The 22,982-nt window shown below is 30.3% G+C and overlaps 1 protein-coding gene across 1 annotated transcript in view; it reads left to right on the top strand.

Moving 5' to 3' along the window:
• Positions 1-22,982, top strand: part of LOC148276736 (potassium voltage-gated channel protein Shaw-like) — a 273,952-nt gene that overhangs the window by 24,750 nt on the left and 226,220 nt on the right. The gene's annotated exons all lie outside the window — the stretch shown is intronic.

The following is a 22,982-nucleotide window of genomic DNA, read 5'->3' as shown; positions in this document are numbered from 1 at the left end:
ATTTATATCAGGAGGTTAAGTATTTTTTACCAATCGTAATTGCGTTTTTATCTACACTTTCATTTTGGTTTAAAGTTCAATTGTAACTTAATTATTCACAAGTTTTTTTTTTTAATTTGATTTAATAGCATAATTATAAATTTTTATAATTTAAAAAAAAATTTCACTTGTTATATTTTTACTAAAACTAAAATCCCACCAAGCCACTTTTTGTAGCTTGTTGGTGAAGATTATATTTATACTAACTTAATAATATTATTTACATTTATAAAAACAATGAATAACATATAAAAATTAACAGCCGGAAAGATCAGAATAAACATGTTTATACAAATAATAATATATAAATTTATTTTTTAACTACAAGAAAATATATGAAAAAATAAAATATTTACACCTTAGTTACTATTCATATTTAAACTCTTGATCGAGTAGCCACTCTCTTATTTTGCTCTTGTTACAATGTGAGTTAAATTTAAGTTCTTTTGGTAATAAATTGAAAATTCTAGGTACTAAATGTTTGAGAGTTCTATTTCCATATTTATTACATACTTTTGGTACTACCAAGCCATCAATAGACGTGAAGCGTGTATTATGGTTATGTTTGAGAGGAAACTTGAATTTATTACTATGAAATCGTTCCAAAATGATGCAAAGCCACAGTAGTCCTCGAACAGGCAGAGTTTTGATTGTTTTGTACAGGAGATCATTATTACTTCTTTGTTCGTAAATCTCTGCAGGTACAATTCGCTTAACTATAAAATACTGTAGACCCTGGATCATTTTAATATTAGTTTTAGTCGAATGTCCCCACGACTTTATACCATATCTTATTATTGATTCTACTAAAAAGTGATATTAATTTGTAAAAATAAGTAAGATTTGAGGCATACGTGTGAATTTGACGTTTTTAATATCAAATGTAAAATAACCTTAAACTAATAAAGTCAATTAAATTAAGTGTCCGTTAATATTATTTTAACATAACCAAAACTCTAGTAAAATGAATTAAATATGAACAACCTCCTAAGGAAAAAATCCAGCCAGTCTGCAAGCATTTGGACTTACTCTTAACATTTTTAAATGGATAAAAATTAAAGAAATTTAGAGAAAGAATCTGATCGGGATCCATAAAAAACGGATATTGTTTATAAACATCCAAATACAAACGTTTTTTTCTAAACGAAGAAATAACATCCGCCCAATGAGGAAGTTCAGTGTTTTTTTTCAAATGTTTTATTCGTTAATAGACTGTTAAACTAAGTCAAAAAATTTTTTTTTTAATTTTTACATATCGTATTATCGGCGCTACGATTTTTCAAAGTTTTGTATTTCTGAAATAACTCCGCGTGTGACGTCAGAGGTTCATTTCCGCTTATTCCCATTCAGTTCTTCCTATTGGTCCAGAAGCGACAAGCAGACCGGAAATCTTCCATAGCTCTCAGATCATAGGTTGATTCACATGAACCAGTGACGTCATTTAAAGTAGTGCGTTTTTATCAAAATATTTTTTATTATTTTTTCTGTACATTTTCAAGAAACTTTGCAGTACAATTTAATGCTTTAATTTTTACCCCGCGTATGAAAACATTTTTTGTATCCAATTTCCCGTAGGGCTGAAGTTCCTCATTGTTAAGTTTATGCATTTTCATCGAATGCAGCCCTAGTAAACAACGAATAAAACATTAACGCTCCTTTTAATTCTACTTAACAAATCGCAGATTTAAAAAAAAACTATTAAAAATTATGGCAAAGTCCATTATTTTTCTGAAAACCGATCGTAAATCGGTCCATTATTTATTTAGTCAATGGAAGACACACATACAAATATTGCTTTTTAAATATTCATAGATATATTATAATTAACCATAATATAATAGCAGTTGGTTGATAAATAAAACATCCACGCTCCTATGTTTTCTTAAATAAAACAGATTAAAGAATTTAAGAGCTATAAAAAACCCAGCACAAAGTTCATTAATTTGCAAAAAACCATTCGTGAATCGGTCCAGTACCTATTTATTCAGTCTATCGAGGACATAGATTTAAAATGATATTCCTCGAAGTGAATGCTGAAACAATAAATAATATTAAATAAACTTGACTAATTGACATTGTAATATTATATTAAATGATTTGTATATATCGACGCTGGAAGGGAAAAAGTTACCAGGTGACATATTTACAGAAGGATCAATCAAAGCTATGGTTTTTGATTTTTTTTAACTAACGACAAAATTACATACATACGTATAGTTCTAATGACTTCGTTAATTAAAATAAAAAAACTTAAATTGGGTTTTTTTGGAAAAAAGCTTCATGTCGCTTGGGAACTTTATCCATTCTTGAGTCGATATGTCAACCAAACTGACAACTTTTTATCATTTTTATATTTTTTGCAATAGTCAGTTGGATAGCAAATAAGCTTCTGAATCAATAAGTTACTCAATAATGTTAAACTTTCTTTAACAAGGCAAGGACAATCAAGACTAATGAACCAGGGACTGAAATTATACAATAAACTACCAGACAAAACTAAACAAAAGACTCAGACAAACTTTACAAAAGATGTAAAAAATATTATTTTGAACAACAGAGTATAAATGAAAAATGTATATATTATTTTATGTAAAATGAATGTTATAATCCGTAAGGGTTTATAAATAAATTTTCAAATAAAAAAAAATAAAAAAAATATTTAATTGAAGTAACATGTATTTTTTTCACGACAGCATTAAAACTTTCAGACCTAAATTCAGACCAGTGAATTTATAGATTGATATAGAGAGTCATAAAGCGTCTGGATTTTATAACAATTTTAAAACAAAATAAATATTTGTATGTTTATTAGTTAAGGTATAGCTAGATTTTTAAATTTTATTTGTACAGCTATCTAAAATAAATACAATACTTTACATTTTTTTTTATTCTGTGTGTACTTAAGAAATTATTTACAATGTTTTGGTATTTTATTATCTTTTATCTTTTATACTTTATCAATAATTTAACTTTCATTATTTTATAAAAAATGGGTCTCAAACTTTTAATGAAATATTTTTTTAACATTTCAAATGTATTTTTATCTAACAATTTATGAACAAACACCCCTTACCACAATGTATGTACGAACACGCAGGTTGAAAGGTTTAAGAAATATAAAACATAAACAATTATGGTCAATATTACGGTAACTGTTAGCTAACCTAAGGATCCAGGGTAAAAAACTTTAAATATGTATTCATTTTAATGTTTTTTTTGTTCAAAATACCACATTCTTTATTCTTTAACCATCCTTTAAATTAGAAATTCGGTGTTTTTTTTTAAAATTTATCATTTACTAAGGAGAATTTTAAAAAAATGTATCGTATTAAAAACGCTTTGATTTTTGAAAATTTTGTATGTTTTAAATTACTTCGCGTGTGACGTCTAAAGTTATCTTCTCGTTCTTCTGGATGAGCTCTGCGGATTGGTCAGTTGACTTACCGCGACCCGGCAATCTACCACAACTCTCTAATTATTGGTTGATTCGAAAGAACAAGGGACGTTATGCAAAGTTATTTGTTTTCCTTCAAATCAATTTCATTAATTTTCAAGAAAATGCGCCTTACAATTTAATGATGTATTGTTTACAGCGCGTAAGAAATACATGTTTTGTATCTAACTTCCCGCAGGGCTGAACTTCCTTGTTAGCATCTACATAATTCTCTAATACTCTAAAAATACTATTTAATTAATTGTAACAAATAAGTTTAAGTAGGTGCTTCGTCACACGGTTTTTGATTAGGCCACACTCACTCGTTCCATTGTCAAGACGGACAATTTGTGGTTATGCCACGCTCCAAAATGGCTCCAGCATTGAAATATATAACATATTTATTTTTGTCAAACAAAAGTTGATGAGATAGTCTGTTTTTTGCGACCACGCATTACTTCCACGTGAGAATAACTACACACCTCGTGCCCACCAAGGTTTATCTTCCGTAGCAAAGCCACATAAAAATTTGTAAGTTAAAAAGGAAAGTAAAAAAATGACCCTTTGACATGAAAACAATGGATAATGTTTTATCTTGTACACCCTTATTTTGATATGTTTGGTAAATGTGAGTGTAAGTATATGTATGTATGTGTATGTGTAAATTAAATAATCAGTTTGAGAGCCCTGAAACATGATATACAAGCAGTTGTACTTGCTACCTAGATAGGTTTATGCTCTTTTGGTTGTACATCGGAAGTGGGTACTACTGACTTTACAACAATAACTGATGAACCAGAGATTCAGTATGTTTGTATAATATACTTTTTTATTTTTGCTGAATTTGTGTGCCTTATAATGTCTGCCTATGTAAGATTTGCAAACCTAAAATGCATCTCTTTTTTTTTACTTTTCTTCTATACTTCACATTTTACTATAAATCTAATATTTTTACTTATCATTACTTATATTGAGTTTAACAATAATAATAAACTATGTTTTCTTTCTATAACATAACTTTGTGTTCTTATTTAATCTTTGTACAAATTGGCTACGGCCGTTATTTATAATAAAAAATCATAATTAAATTAGAAATAAGAGGGATGCTACAACGTTGTTTTCTAACATATGACATATGCTTTAAAGTCTTTACCTGAAAGGAAATACTTTGTCAAAAAAGAAAATGGCTGCTCCATATCAAGGCTTTTCCACCGCTTTTTTACTTCATTAAACACCACGGACGAAAAAAAATTGTTATCATAGACCGCTCGAATACCGCACCACAGAGAACGGGTGAGTGTGGTCATTGCCAAAAACCGTGTGACGAAGTACCTACATAAAATTATTCGTCACAGTACATATAATTCGCTTTTAATAAGTTTAGGAATTAGCAAAATTGTTTGGTACTAAATTTACATGTTTCATACTTACAACTAAATAAATATAGTAAATATTCCGGTTCTACCTGCATCCTTCCTAATTAAAATTGTTGTTGTCCTACCATACTGGGAACAAGTCACAATGTGTCTGATAAGTCTTTGTCATATAACCAGGATCTGCATACATCTGACAAAATGTTACTTGTGTTACCTAAAACAAAAAAACAAACAAACAAACCATCACGCCGTTTCCCCGTACGGGTAGGCAGAGAGAAAAGAACGCCACATCTTTGCATGCAGATCTCGCTTCCTTACATTTTCTCGTGGACGCGCGCCGATCGATCTTCGAGTATATGTTAGATTTGGTCATGCCATGCTTTCTCTGTCTTTCTCTATTTCTGTATTCATCAATATTTGCATCGTAAATATTCTTAGCCGTTCTTTCGCTGTCCATTTGTTCTAAATATCCAAACCAGCGCAGAGCTCCTTTCTTGATTTTGTCTATAATTCTTAACTCAACCTTACATAATGTACGGATCTCTACATTTGTGCATCTATAGAACATAGTTTTACCACATATTCGCATGAGAGATTACATTTTGACAGCGTTTCAGATTGAGAGACAGATTGGAGATTTTTACTGGATGTCGAAAATAAAATATGAAAATAAATAATATAAATACAGATGACTACCATGAAGTTTCGAATTATAAATAAATAGTCTATGTTTTATAAATGTATGTATGTGTATGCGCATGGGTGTATGTACGTGTGTGTGTATGTACATGTGTATATATGTGTGTATATAAATAAATATGTATATATATGTATGTGTGAATGTATATGTATCAAAATGTGGATACGAGTAAGTTTATATTTTATTAGTCTGTGCTCTCTATTAATACGTTAACTATTATCATTTATTATAATGTAGTTGCCTAGCTTGGAACGGGGTATATAACCTTGTTAGCTGGGCAAAGTGAACGTAAAATTGTACATTTGATAAAATGTGTGAATAAATAAAAATATAAAAAATAAATTTCGCCTACTTTCATCCCCGTTTTTCCAAGTTCATACTTCGCTCCCATATATCAGGGTCAGGATCAGGACTCCATTGTGAACTGCTAATTTGCCTCTTGCGATAACCATTTATTTGCCAAGGTTAATTCAAGTGCACTGTTCACTCTTTTCCCGGCACTCACCCTCCTTTCAGTATCTTTCTCAGTCATTCCATCACTAGTAAACATACTTCCTAGATACACAAATTCCTCTACCTGTTTTAAGATTTTTAAAACCTTATTTACAGTGATTTCATATTAAGTCAAACTTTCATTTCTTTGAAAAACCATCACATTCGATTTATCGACATTCAGCAGCAAATCGCTTCCCTTGCATGCATCGTAGAGCTTTGTTACCAAGAATTGCAGTTCCTCAGCGTTACTTTAACAGCTTTAAATAAACATCTCATCATCATTTAAAAACAATACCGGTATTTGTACAACAGTAAAAGTGAAGTGCTTGATAAATGAAACAATATAAATAATTTAAAATGTCTAAACATTTATTTACAGTCTGCAAAATGTCTTTCCTTATCAGTGTACAAAGCTTGGAACGTAATGAGCTGAACAAACAATAATAATTTTCAGACATTTAATTGGCTTTTTGATTTATGCAAACAGGTTTAATTGATAAGAATTGATTATGAGCTCGGTATAATCAATACTTCCTTAACCCTTTCCCGTGCGAATATCTGGCAATAATGGAAACTAGAAAATAATTAGTAACGTAACTGACAGACAACCCTGACGAGTAGACACACGAGTTGAGTAAACAGGATACACTCTGTGTGGATTATCTATTACGTACCGGTTAGTGTATGGCAGGGAACAATATGATAATGGATAGCACTATTAACGGCTGCAACGTTAGTAAAACAAACGGCTAGTTACGTGGATAAGTTTTAAAATCGTGGTTAAGTAATATTACTCATAAGTCTGAATTTCGATTTTTGTTAGCTAACACTATTTAAAAATTAATAACGATTTACTGTGAGGATAAATTAGCTCTGTCATTTCTCAATATGCACTGAGCAATTTTTTTCGTACTCTTTAATAAAAACATACATATATAAATGTCAATGATTTTTTTTTCAGGGTAACCTTTTATTTGCTTCCGAAATTTCTCGTTATTGAATTATCTATATTGATTTCATTATATTTTTGTCTCTTTATCTTTTTGATATTTTCCATTTATTTTTTTTATTTTTTAAATTTTTCAACTAAAATCTTGTATTTAAAAAAAAACCTGATTGTTTCCAATTTCATATCTCTATTTTAATTTTACATCATATATTCTTTTTAAACCATATATTCTTTATATAGTAGATCCACGCATATGAAGGATTTTTGTTTTTATAAATTAATAAAGCGATTCATATAATAAGAAATTTACTTCAAAATAAATTTTAAAAATAAAAAAAAATATTTATTTTAAATAAATTCTTGTAGCATTCTTACTTACTTGTATCATGTTATTTTTTAATCATTTAAACTTACTTTTAAAACGAAAGTTTTTTTTTAAACTTATCAGTTTGTTGTATAACTTCTCAAACTTTTCATTAAAACGTAGGTTTTTTTTCTTCCTAACTGTTATTTGTTTTATGAAAAGGTTAGATCGGCAATACGACAAAATACTTATCTCTGATGATACATCACAAATATAAATTGCAAAGCAAAACCTTCTCGTAATCAATTCAATGTAGATCCTTCCAAAAATCGAATCCATGATCTCCAGCATGGTGGAGATCGTACTTACTACTACACTACGTAGCGGACTTCCTATAACTCGATTTCAATTTTCGAAACTCTTATCTGAGAGTAACTGCTCGTATCATGTTAAAAAAACTCTTCGAAAATGGGAAAATTCAATATTTTTTTTTGTTAAAAGATAATTAAACTAACACACAACAAAAAAATCCACTTTTCATATATTGTATTATCAGCGTTACGATTTTTTAAGGTTTTGTATTTCTAAAATAACTCCGCGTGTGACGTCAGAGGTTCTCTTCCACTTATTCTCAATCAGTTCTGCCCATTGGTCCGTTAACGTCAAGCAACTCGAAAATCTTTCACAACTCTCTAATCATTAGTAGATTCAAATGAATCAGTGAAGTCGTTCAAAGTAGTTCATTTTTATTAAAAGGTTTTTTGTTATTTTTTCCGTAAATTTTCAGGAAACTCTGCGGCACAATATAATGATCCAATTTTTACTACGCTTAAGAAAACATTTATTGTGTCCAATTTCCCGTAAGGGTTCCTCATACTGGTTCTATTTCATAAACACAACTGAATTCTCGATTCACCCGGATACAGCCTGAAATTCCTTGCTTAAAAAAGTAAATTTATTCATCTATCGCACCCGAGTGAAAAACGTGCCAAAAAATAATCCCTTGATAATACCGTATTATTTGTAGACTGGTCCGGTATAAATATAAATACTTAGTTCAGCACTTGGGATAAAAGCAAAAATATTTTGCAACCGTCAGGAAATACTGGTGCACTGCATGGAAGAACATAAAAATGTTTAGATGCATGTTTGTACTTAGCGCATTCAAGGTTTGAATAAAGCGAACATTTAAAAAAGATAATGAAAACATGAGGGTTGTTTTCGATTGAAGCGCAAAAAAGTTTATATGAAAATGCAGAACATTCCGTAAAACATTACACTACGGAGTTTTTTCTGTTTTTCAATAAAGAATAAATCTGTTTTTTGAATACCCATTTAAAAATATTTTCTACAAATAATGTTTTCAGAATAAATACTATAATCTTTTTTAATAAAACGATAAAAAAGCAATAAATAAGTAATAAAAAAAGAAAGCTAAAGATAGTGTTTCACTGTAAAAAAATTAAAATTAATTTAATTATTGCTGTTGAGTACTAAAATCTTACAAAATGATCCAGATTTTTTTTTTCCATTTTATCACATAAAGTATTTTTATAACCAACTACTCGGTTGATAAGTTTGTTTATAGTAAGTTTATCGAGTATAAATTAAAAAGTCAGAAAGATCATTAGAGTTTTATTTATTATTTTTATTTAAATTTAATATGCACATAAAAAAAAATAAAAATTGGAAGACTTACGTCAATTTGTATTTTTTTATTTCAATTCGCATTTTAAATATGAACCTGTAGCAATTGCACAGCAATCTTCAATCCGAGTCATCTTAAAAAAAACATTTCGCTATCCAAGTGACTTGCTCTTCAAAGAATTCATAGTACTGAATATTATTCAACAGTATGTATTGAGAACGGTAGTGGTTAGACACATAAAGAGAGACATTTACCCAAGCGTCAACCACAACCATAATACAAGATACTCTAATAGGGATCTGATACTTAGTGAAGGGGTCGACACTGTTCTGGCATCGAGACAACACTATAACGTAGGCAAAAAGGTCCATAACCTTTTGCCAGAATCGTGGAAAGACGGGAGTGTTGTCAAGTTACGGAAGGTGTTGACCTCGCTCTTTCATGACATTGGTCGTAGGGAGTCAGAAAAGTTGATACATGCCACGGATTGGAAAACCTTACTGGATGTCAAAAATGAAATATAAAAAATAAGGAATAATTTTAAAAAAAATGTTTATAGATGACAACCATGAAGTTTCGCATAAATAAATTGTCTATGTTTTTATGAATGTATGTATGCGCATGGGTGTATATACGTGTGTGTGTATGTACATGTGTATATATGTGTATATTTATATATACATGTGTGTATATATGTGTATGTCTGTATGTATATGAATCAAAATGTGTATCCGAATAAGTTTATATTTTGTTTGTCTGTGCTCTATATTAATTTGTTAACTATTTTAATATATAAAAATGTAATTGCCTAGCTTGGAACGGGGTATGTACCCTTGTTAGCTGGGCAAAGTGAATATGGATTGTATTTTGATAAAGAGTGTGAATAAATAAATAAATAAATAAAAATAAAAGTATACATCCTGTTTGGCGGGTTTTTTTTCCTTTTCATATATTAGCACGCATCTCATCTAATGAATATTCAATTTAAAAACAGTGTTAAAAAAAATTGAACTATTGTGGAAAATTCCAAATGGAGTCAACGCTCTAGATAAAGCTGATCACTAAAAACAACAATGAAACATTCTTTCTTTAATGTTACTAAATAATTGCATGTAACCAAATACCGACTTTTCTGTCTCACCCGGTTTCAAGACGTACTCGTGTTTTCGTCAGGACCCCAATTTAACCAACATGCTAATCGCACATAGTAGTTTAATTAGTGTCCTGGTGAAGAGACGTGGTAATCACAAAATCCGAAGATAGAGAAAAGTCTGAAAGTGTTTATTTAAAATTATTAAAAACATTAAATAAAATTATTAAATTAACAAACTGCAACAGGGATGAAGATCATTTAAGAAAGGAAATATGGAAGTCTAGGCAATTACAGAGCTCGTGATCTGTTATTGGCGCTTTTGAGTGGCCACTTTACACATTGTGTAACATTATCCATTTTGTCATTATTGAACATTTTTTTAATTATTCCATCTGTTGATTTAAGTGAAATTTATGAGCTGAAAGCTGAAACCTTTATTGTTGTGTCTATAAACATTTGGACATATTTAAAATAGTGTACCAAATCGAATGCTTTAAATATTAACATATTTTAATATTTGGGGGAGTCATGGTCCATTGATCGATGGCGCAGAGATGCAATAATTTCACATAAAATATGGAGCAACGACTGCAAGAAGAAATTAAGCGTTTTTTATTGGTTACAATACACTATTTTCTACAAGACTAACAGTATTGCAAATTTGTCATCCGCCCAACGTTCTGGAATACATGAAATTCGTTCCTACCATGAAGATCAAAGGAACACGAAGATCAAAGGAACGCGGCCAATAAAGAGACCACAGGTTGTAGTAACATCAGTCAGCCTAGTCAGTTTTACACGTCATCTCCGTAATATTCACGCGACATTATTTATTCGCTATATAAATACACATTGAACATCAATCTCGTTCTCTAAAATTTCTTTAAATTCACTTTAAATTTATTTATTTAATAATATGCCTACAAAGTACCTAAAATAACATTTACATGTGTAAGAACACATCATATTTTATATTTTTTGTACTTATTTTCAATTCCAAATAAAAAATATTATTATTTTATATTTTTTTTCCATTCCTCTCAGTATTGTGTTGTAATGTTTATAACAAAAGATGCTTTATTTGAAAAATATTTATTTTAAAGTATTGTGTTATTTTATTGACAATATGGAAATATATTTTTTTGTACAATATTATGAATTGATGAATGTACAGGAAATACTTAATGAAATTAAAATATTCTAGTACTAAAAAATGTGATTTTTCTCAAGCCTGGTTGTTCTGTAATGTAATTCCCTACTGTAATTGGGCCTCCTGGCCTGTTGTGGTGCAAAAAAAAATGAAATGAAAAAAAAAAAAAGGCAAAAAAATTTTTTTTTAATTCACGCGATAACGCTTTATTGCATTTGTCATTCCGTTACATAAATTGTATGAAGATGCCGTCGTATATTATTTCGTCTGCGTTTATTTACATATATTAATGATTTTACAATTATTTTTGTACATTGTGTGTGGAAGAAAGGGTTTTAAATGATATATAGCACATGAACGTTGTGAATTATATATTATTTGTGCATCTGGATGCACAGCAAACATATAATTTACAAAGCCAAAATCCTTCGTGACACATTGTAAACGAACATGAATTTTTACATCACGAATGTCTCGATCAATCATGGCGCGTTTTTATGTAGGCGTATTTTAAACTATTTGTTAATTTTTTTTTTTTTTGCACAACCCGGAACCTTCCGTGTGTGAGTCAAGCGTCTTGACCACTACACCATAGAGGCCACCATGAAAGAAATTCATTTTTCCGCAATATCTATATCAATTTTCAAAACACAAATTATTTTTCTAAATCCTTTTTACATATTTTAGTCGGTATTTGGAGTATGTGTTATTATCTATTAAATATAAGATAAAATGAATAATTATGTTTTTTTTCTAGAATCTATATTTGCCACTGTTAAAAGAAATGTTGATACATTTTTTTCTTTGCACAAAAAGTATTGTATTTGATTTTATGATTATTTTTTTCTATTGTTAAAAGCATAAAATTAATTCGGTGTCGAATCCATGTTTTGATAGTTGTAAATAATACTTGCAGAAAATAGGAATCAAATTGTGGCAATGCGCGATTTGTACTTCATATAAACTTGTTTTTTTTCGTTAATTAGATTGAGTCATAAAATAAACGATTCATTTCAATAAATACTTCTTCAAAATGTAATTTTATTAAATATTTGAATACTGCACTCTATACTTTAATGATATGCCACACTTCTTAAAAAAATATTGTAGCATAAGTAAATACTTTGTAATTAATGCATATGGATGCATGAGAGCTCCTACCCAGCTGAAGATTGGCAGAAGAAAACGACGTTTTGCATTTATTAATGTGTACTTATCATGTTGAATAAACAGGGTAACTGAGAGAGTAATTAGCCGAGAGTCCAGTGTTCACAGGACACCTTTAGGATTTTATATTATCTTTCTGTCTCTTGGCAAATTGATAACCGTGCTTGTCAGCATTTTAAATGTTTTGATAATTTTTCGTTTTGATGCAAAAAATTTATAATTCAATATTTGCACTGTCGTCGATAGATTAGATGATATAATAATCCATCAATAAAGGAAAACCCATAAAACTGGAAGACATAGTGTTTTTTCAAGAACTATTGCGCATTGGTTCGAATGTAGGTACAGCCAGGTATACCACTATTGCTGAATATAAATGTTTTTATTATTTAATATGAATTCATAATTATTCAGTGCAGTACAGTGAATTTTTCTCAAATTAATTTCCTTTTATTGGAACACTTTGTAGATAAAAGCAGACCTTCTACATTTTACAATACTGGTTTTGTTAGGGAAGCTTTAATCCAATCATAATGTTAAATATTTAGTTAGCACAAAATTTTGCTGCATCAGAGATCAGAGTTTGCTTCATGTTGTTCCATTAACATCGTATGTGACCAAACATAAATAATGGTATGAGTCGACCCTATTTGTGGGGGTAAAATCCTTTGTACTGAATGCTGGTAGAACTTCATAGAGGGGTGTAGAATATTATTACTGGAAGTGAGCGTGTCAAATATTGCTAAAGTTTGAGCAAAAATTTAAGCTTCGACGACGTAAAACGTAATTCATATGATATTAATATTTTTTTTACTGCTTTTCGATAAATACATTTAATTGTATAGTAAATAGAGCAGTCTCGAAGATGTCGCAAAAGCGACCGAATCAAATAGGCTGCGGGTTGTTTGAAATTGATGGATTTAAGTATCACTCTTATTTTGTTTCTAAAATCAATTACAAATTACTTCCACCGATTATAAAAAACTTGGTAGTTTGAAATTATTTTTATGTTTGAAATATTTTTTCTTAGTAATATAATACGTACGCGTTTTCCCGACATCATTGTGTTCTCTAAAGGGGTTTTAGACACATAAAAAATGAATGATTGGTAGATAACCGGGTTCAGACGTAATGGAGAGAATTGTGACGTAAGAAGGATCGATGTCAAATCAATCAAAAGGAAGACAAGGACAAGACAATAACCGACAAATATTTTTACGCAGATCGAATTTCTAAACAAAATTTTATTTTAATAGTTCCTTCTATAGTGTACAGTATTATTAAAAATAGTTTTACTAAGGTGGGTTTTCACGATCATAACTATCAATTTGTATCTTATTATTTATGCTCAAAGCATTTACTTTGTGGTCTAACAAACATTTTAACTCATGTTACTAACATTGAATCAGTCCAACATCGCTTGCTTCGAAAAATAGCGTGGATGCTCAGACAAGAGAGAGATAATTATTCTTATGCTGAAATAGAGTCAATGTTAAATATTTCTAGTCTACAAAAACGTAGAACTAATATTGACTCCATATATATGTTCGGCATACTTAATGGTATAATCGATGTTCCATCATTACTGGGACAAGTAAAATTCAATATTCCGACTCATAGATTGAGAAACAATGAAGTATCAGCATAGAACAAACTATGGCCTAAATTCTCCAATGACCCGTCTTTGTCGTATTGTAAACTCAAGACAAGATCTGGACTTTTTTGGTTTAAGTTTACAACGATTTAAACGAGCACTAAATAAATAGTCCAGATCTTGTCTCGATGTCCCTTATGTTTGTCAGTGCTTCTTTCTTTTTTTTTAATGTTTTAAACTATATATTTAAACCTTATAAATTGTATACATGGACAATGTCCGTTAATAAATAAATAAATAAATAATTAGTTTATAACCACTTATTGACTTTTAATGTCTACTGGTTTTGAGACGCTCGTAAATTAACTAATCGTTTAACTTCCATCCTCCTAGCCTCTGCCTTTCCTATTATTCGTGGTCTATATTTTCATCATTAGTTCTATATACGGTTGATTCCTGCTTAAAAATCTTAAATTTCGTCTATTGTTTTTCATACTTAACTTCAATAAAAGCACGGAGAGTTTCGGATTCGATTTACAGTGAGATCTCAATAATTGATGTAAATTTTTACGTTTATCGTAATTTTAAGAGTAATGATAAAGTTATCACTACTAATCGTTGTAATATGGTATTAAATGTAAGCAAAAATCACTAACGCTGAAGTTTTTTTTATTGTTAAATGATCTGCTGACATTCTATTTAATAAAAAAGAAACTATGAAATTAAAAACAGAAATGACAATTTTTATTCTTTAACATTGAAAATAGCCGAAAATTACTATTTACCAATACATAAAAATCAACGTACGAATTATGTACGAACAAATGATATTAGTATTCATAATAATATGTAAAGACGATATATTTATAATATAATTACGCTCGGAAGGTCCCGGGCTCGATTCCCGGTGAGAATACATAAATTTGAAATATGATTTTTATCAAGCCTGAATCTTTTGTGCTACAATTTACTAATGTGACTAAGTCTCCTGGCCTGTTGTGGTGTAATTTAAAAAAATAAATAAAATAATAATTATAATAAACAGATAGCTGTAAAAGTTGCTTTCTGAGCAAACAAAAAATAGTAAGTATTTGGTTTATTTATTTATGAGAGGATTGCCTATTTAAGAAACGAATAAATAATTCTCGAAAATGCTATGGAAAAAACTCAAATTTTTAAAAATCGGTAGAATTTTGATCAAATTCGGTAGATTGGTAGATCGGTAGAAATCACCCGAAATTGGTAGATCTACCTGCTACTTTATTGAAAATAATCGCATTTAATTTTTGCCGGGAATCGAACCCGGAACTTTTAGTGAGTGAGTCAATAGCCTTAACCACTACACCTCGGGGTCGCCGGGATATTTAATATATTTAAACTGCGTGGTTTTGGTAGCGTTATTCCGAGTAATAGTTTTTAAAGAAATATTTCTGTTTTTATGATTAACCATTTTTTTTTAAATTTTGGGGCCAGTTTCAACGAGTTGCAAATAACTCACTTTTGGACAAGGGGAATCAGGTTCGAACATCGTACCCCTGATCGGCGAGCCACCGACTCTAGCCATGAGACTGGAACCCGTAAGTTAGACCGAAAGACCAACTTAGCTTTAGGCTCACTACGAGAGGCCTGAAAAAAAGACTTTTGTTGGCCCAAAGGGCCGATAAAAGTTGGCCCGAAGGGCCAACCTTGCATATAATAGTCGGCGATAGCCGATTATTATCTCCTAGTAACTAATCAAATAATATTAATTAAATATTATTAATAATAATATTAATAATAATAATAATATTACATAATATGAAAGATGAAAATTATGAAAGGTTATAAAAAAAGCCAATGAGCATATTTAAAAAAAAAAAAAAATAAGGGGTTTTTACACTAGAATATTTCATAGTCCATCCACTAAAAATCTTAAATTCTTGCAAAAAAAATTATCACGACACTCTGCGGTTGGTGTGCATATGCAGTGTCCTATAAACCATTATATTCAGAAAGGGTATATTCATAACGATGAGCATTGTGTAGATATACTGTTGAAATATGGCCCAAGTGCGGTCCGCAGTAATCCCTACGTGAAATATTAGAACCTCTTATTAAAAAAATTGCCGCCCTATGTTCTAAAGCACTCGTCCAACGAAAAAATCATATTTTTTCCTTAAATACCTCGCTTCCTTACCTTTTATCTCCTCTTTACTTTTAAAGACTAGTATTTGATTGACTTATTTAATTAACAATGTTTTGAGTATATCCAAACGTCTGTAGACAGGCTGGATTTTTCCCAACGGAGTAATTTGGATCTTACAACAGAAAAAAAACATTTTTTTGAAGGGAATTGGAAGTCTAGGCGTTTGCGGGGCTTATGACCTGTCATTGGCCAAGTGCGGTCCGCAGTAATCCCTACGTGAAATATTAGAACCTCTTATTAAAAAAATTGCCGCCCTATGTTCTAAAGCACTCGTCCAACGAAAAAATCATATTTTTTCCTTAAATACCTCGCTTCCTTACCTTTTATCTCCTCTTTACTTTTAAAGACTAGTATTTGATTGACTTATTTAATTAACAATGTTTTGAGTATATCCAAACGTCTGTAGACAGGCTGGATTTTTCCCAACGGAGTAATTTGGATCTTACAACAGAAAAAAAACATTTTTTTGAAGGGAATTGGAAGTCTAGGCGTTTGCGGGGCTTATGACCTGTCATTGGCCGATTTATGTAGCCACTTTACACACAGTACGTGTGTAAATGTTTTTCCTCTCTATTACAAATATTATTAATAAATGTTATCAAATATTTGTAAATTACCACTTACCGACTTTTCTATGTCTACCGATTTCGAGACGTACCCGTCTCTTTGTGAGAACAACACAAATTGAACCAACATGCGAGACCAACTATCCACCTTTTTTAAACAAATTGATCAAATTTCAAAACAAAGCTCCAATCCTAATCCCGAGAAAAAAACAGATACCTACACAAGGGTAAAGTCGATGTCAAATTTATTCAAAGTCCTAGCACATTATTAAAAAAGAATACCTTACAATAAATACAATGATTTTAATACAATATTTGGGTTTGTCCAAATGTTTGTAGACAAAAGACTGGATTTCAACCCCTCGGGAGTCATTAAGATTAAAAAATTATAACAGTGATGGAGAATACCTTAAAGAAGGGGATATTTGAACAAACAGGGAATAGGGAATATTTTAAAATTTAAACAAACTCAAATATTGTAATTAAACCAATTGGTCTAAGAAGAAGTTTAAAAATTGGAAAATTGTTTTCAGGCGTTGCCTAGTACGGGAAATAGTTCAGTAAGATAAATCTCTTCACAATAAAGGTTTCAGCTCTTTAACTTCACTAAAATCAACAAATGGAAGAATTGAAGAAATATGAATGTTCAAACATTGGCAGAATGGTGAATGTTACACAGTGTGTTAAGTGGCCACTTAAACCAGCCAACGACAGGTCATAAGCCCTGTAAATGCTTAGACTTCCATATTCCCTACTTTAAGGTATTCTCCATCCCTATTGTAATTTTTTAATGACAATGATTTCAATTCAAATTTTTTTTTTCCAAAATAACATTACAAATAACAACATATTTATGGCGTTATATTGGGACAAAATATCAAATCAAGAACCCTCGAGTAATGGTTCGACATTGTTAAGGTATAATACTCTCCAGTAGCATGAGTATTTGCCTCTTAAACATAGTTTCACTAATGTAAAAGAACTCGATCTCCAAAGTGATAATAGTCAGCTGTCTGACTACTCTTCCAATTGGCATAACCAGAAGCAGGTTGGTTCTGGAAGCCGGGTTTAAATCAGTATGTGCTGACGCCGTCGGAAACAACCACCGGGAACTTATTAATGGATATTGAAATGGCCGAGTACTCGATAAAACCTCTTATAAGTTTGAAAAACTGGGTCAGTGTGAACCCATCTCTTCTAAGTTGCAAAATGTTGATCCCGAGCATGCCCAATAGGAATGCAATAGGATAGAGCCACGGATAACCACCGTACTCCCTCATGTAGAGATACCTCAGTTTTTTTTCTGAACCCTCTCCAACGTGAGGGAATATCTTGCTCGTGTGGACTCCATATCATCAATGCACTCTCAATCCTGGTCCATACCAACGAGTTGTACAGGATTCTGAGTGTCCTGGAATCATTGAAAACCCTGCCAGTTCGGATGATGTTTGATATTATACAAGCCCAGAAATGACGTCCAAAATGGCAACTAATCATCTTACCTTAATGTAATTAACTATCCTAACTTTACTGTGATAGAACTACCAATAAAGCCGTATTCTAGAACCAAGAGTTATGAATTTATGACTACTTAGTTGGTAGAGGTATTCGGTACATTAAAATTATTAACGTGTTTCCGAAAAGGTAAGGCAGTAAGTCAAAATAAATTATTAAATAATTATTATTGCCCAACCCTTCTAGAACAAGGTAAGTAATAAAATATCTATTTGTCTATAGAACGCAGGTGCTATGAGTTTATTCGGGGTCAAACCAAAAATTCAATATTCTATCACAATATTCTACAAGTTAAACCCCTTAGACCGGGGCCCCGATTACAACATAAATATTTCATACTTTATATTTTTAATATTTAAAGCATTAACTTTGTGATCAAACATTTTACCAGCTGTTGCAAATATTTGTTTATAACCACTTACTGACTTTTCATTGTCTACCGGATTGGTGACGTACCCGCCTCTTCGTCAGGACACCAATAAAACTAACATGTAAAACTCACTATCATCATTCGGATTTTAAAACGTTAGGAGTTACTGAAGCACTTTTTTGAATTTCCGTGATGTCAATACAACTAAATACAAGTATTTTTTATTTTTAAACATAAAATTTACAGTAGATAGATAGTACATAAAATATAAATTTTAATTTTTTTAAGAAAAAGTAATTTTTCGCTACCATTTAAAAAGCATAAAAAAAATTAGTTAAAAATTACACTACAAGTTAAACAGTAAAATATTAAAAATGTAATGGATTAAAATTGATATTTGTAATATGTCTGTTCCTGGTAAATTAGTTTTTTATGCAAATGATACTGCAATAATTGTCCAAAGTAATACCTGAGATAATAATACTTTCAAAATAGCCAATATATGTATAACTATTATCAAGGAGTGTTTAGATCGAAATCTTCTCTCGGTAAATTGTAATAAAACACTGTTTATTCTATTTTATAATTCAAAATCATCTTCTTCCTCCCTTAATGTTATGTTTCATATTATATATTGTAATTTTGACATATGTAATAACTGCAAAAACATGAAGTCTGAAAGGTGCATAAAATACATATGAGTAATCATTGACTGTCAACTAAAATGGACTTATCATTTTGAAGTAATTATTAATAAACTGAGATATTTAACCTACGTGTTCAAACGGTTAAGTATTTACGCCCAGCTAAATACTATTAAAATGGTATATTATGCACTTGTACAGTCATCGCTTTCCTATGGAATAATTGGATGGGAGAGAGTTTACACTAACGATATTAAACCACTAATGGTTTCTAAAAACTGTTAAAAATTCTTTATTCATTTTTATATTAAGTACACAAAAATATTATACCGGTCTATTAATTATAGGAGCAAAAATTCGTTAACATTTCTTGTATACCCGCAAACAGGCCATGCCTTTGTGGGATTTTTTATTTCCTATTTTAACTTTTTATATGTGTTTCATTGCTATGTAGTTATCCTTTATTTTTTGAGTACTCTGTTTCACCTCTTATATTTTATTCTAAAAAAAATTTAAAAATATATAAAAGCACTTTTTTTTTACATCTCCTGTATCTGTACTGATAAATATTTGAAAATAAACTATTGTAGCTTTAAAACCGGTTGGTAGAAAATAAAAAAGCAAATTTGAAAAAATTTGTTCTATATATACATTTTATAACAATTAATAATCTCAAAGTTAGTACTTCAAATAGAAATTTAAAATAAAATTTCTTCAATACGAATATACAAAAAATTCTAGTAAAACTGGATATTACTATGGTGAATAATTTATGAAGTGCTATAATTGTAAAAATCACCTAAAGGGCGTTGTACAATAAATATCCCAACACGTCTTTCAACTACATAGCGCGTGGACGTTTAGGATATTAGTTCCTCGTTTTCAATTATAATTTAATTTAATAACGGATGACAGATAGGAGCTAGATTATATCATGTCTTGTAGCTAAAAAGCGCATGGACGGTATGAAGCTTAGCGCCCATTTACTTCATTTAAAAATTGAATTTTAGTTTTGCTATTTATTTTTTAATCGTTTGCAAATAAGAGCTACAAGATTTCTACATATCCTGCAGCTACAGAGCGCATAGACGGTTAGAATTTTGAACCCTATTGAAACGACGTTGAATGACCAGTAATAAAACCATTTTGCTAATGAGGAATGATTTGTCCTAAGAATGTAATTAATTGTAAGTTAATCAAATAATTTATATAGGGTAGATTGAATACATTGCTTTCAAGTAAGATATTTCATATTTTTATTTTTTTAATTCATTGAAACTATTTTTTTTAAATAAGTATAAAATTAAAAAACAATGATAACCTTTCTACCTCTCTAATAGAGTAAAAATGCGTATTATTAATTCTTTAATACTCCATTTCAAACATAGGTGGACTTTATTTCCATCAAAAAATGTGCTAGTATTTAAGTTTAACTAGTTTTTTTTATTTTTATAATAAATCACAATAAACTTTCAACTAAAATTTTCTCTAAAAACTTGGAACTTACTCTAGTTTATAAGGATAAACGGAGAAAAACTCTCAAATATTTTTAAAGTGTGAGATTCCTTTGAGAGGATTAAGGGAACGAATAAATTGAATATAAGGGTGAAAGTTAAAGGTATAAATCGCTCTAGGCCAGTCACGTACTGTTGTTATCTGTTAGGGGTTCGGATTGTGAGAAGATACTATCGGCTTATTGGTTTTGCAAATTATGGATGAATCAACAAGAAATTATCTGGAACGAAATCGGGAAGACTCATGCGAAATATTTATGAGTTCTACAATATATTTTCACATAAAAATATTTTTTTACAGTATATTTATCTAAACAAATACTCTTGATTTAATGTGTAACTGGTCTAGTTTCGCCAATCAGTTGATTTTTTAAAGTAAATAGGTTAGGTTATAGTTATCAAATCAAATATTTAAAAAAAATATATTTATAACATTTTCCGCTTTAATAAAAAAATTATATGTTATGTTATGCACAAGAATTTTTTGAAACGTTACGCGTCGTTGTGAAAGTTATTATTATAAATCGGTTAATTAAACAAATCATATTAAACTTTCATCATCCAATACCCAAAATAGAAGAACATTCTCATGGCATTAAAGGTAGATCCGTTTCCGTGCTCCTTCCCTTGATTTAAATATTTCCAACCTTTTATAAAACCCAACTTTATTCGATACGGTCCGCTTTTTGTTAACATATTTTGATTCTAATACGTAAATATAAATAAAAGCTTATTTAAAGCAGAAAAAATGACCTCTCTGAGTTATAAACAATGTCCATAATAAACAAGATAAATAATAAATTCAACTGCTATACAAAAAATAAAAAGAACTACAAAAATGACATGGAATGTACCTAATGCCGATTGCGATACGGTACAATCCTCCCACTCAAGATATAAATAATTTTAGAAAATCACGTTTCTCAATGCATCCAAAACCTCAATACCCGGGTGTCATCAAACATGCTCAAATTCAATCCATCTAAACAGAGCTTTTACTTAAAGTGACCCAAAAACGACAACACCTTTTAGACCAATCATCAATTTCAATCCCGGGTGGTAATGATTTTTTAGTAATTATGTTAACTACCGTGTGTTTACTTACACCCGTATGCAGAGACAAAACTTAAGGTGAGGAAAGTACATTCTAATCTCAAATGCGGAGAATAACCTGAAGGTGAAGACAATAGAATGTACTTTCCTCACCTTAAGTTTTGTCTCTGCATACGGGTATGAGATTCAAATCTTTTTCTACATTTTCAGGTCAATAAAACGATAAGTGCTGGTTTTTTTCATCTCCGACGAATCAAATTCATGCCGAAAAATATTCAAATATGTACAACTAAAGCTCTCGTAAATGTTTATGCCGTTTTGCGTCTAGATTACTGTAATTAAATATAAGTACATAAATCTCCCAAAATACCAAACTGATAAACTTCAAAATATTTTCAATGTGGCAGTTAGGGTCATTTCACAACATCTTTCAGATTTTCACTGGCTAAAACCCCAGAGATAATAAAATACAAGCTTTGCTGTACGGTATTTAAATCCCTTCTGACGACCTCTATATTCGGGAAAATACATAAAAAAACCTATTCTTAGGTCAGCATTTGATTCGGGCAGAGGAAAATTTGTTGAAATTCTACCTGCCCAAACACTGGATTCGGAGACCATGCTTTTGCCGTTGCAGGCTTTTTTGTCTGGAACCAATTGCCTTTACTCCAATCTAATCGTCGACAGTCCCAGTCAGTTCAGATGTCAACTGAAATCTCACTTCTTTCGTTTATCATACCCTCAATTCTAAAATCAGAAAATGTGATATGTAACTTTTGCTAACTTCTAATGTAAGCTTACGAACAAAATTGTTAAGCGTCCTTGAGGTGATTTTTCACAAAATAGGGACTTCATAAATATTATTATAATCAAATAAATTATTTTAAAAGACGCATATTTCTAAACACATTTTCTAAATTAGTTTTATTCGAATACTCAATTATTTTAGCACATGTTGCTTCAGGAAAAATACTTTTTATTTTCAAAGCAAATATTACAAAGTTTCTATTTCCATTATTTAGATTTAATCATTTGAGGCTATAAACTCAGCTTAGACTAACCAGATAAGGATTATGTAGGCTTTGTCACCAATGATGTTCCAGATAAACCTAAACTTACAAAGCTTTAGTAAACTAAATGTTTGCATTGCTTAGATAATATTTATACACATAACTATATTTTTGTGC

This window comes from Micrasema longulum, unplaced genomic scaffold (assembly GCF_059751315.1).
Source record: "Micrasema longulum isolate JH-2025_06_02 unplaced genomic scaffold, ASM5975131v1 h1tg001156l, whole genome shotgun sequence".
In the NCBI taxonomy this organism is placed as follows: Eukaryota; Metazoa; Arthropoda; class Insecta; order Trichoptera; family Brachycentridae; genus Micrasema; species Micrasema longulum.
The sequence above is the reverse complement of the archived record's forward strand: the minus strand, read 5'-3'. Positions and strand labels throughout refer to the sequence as shown.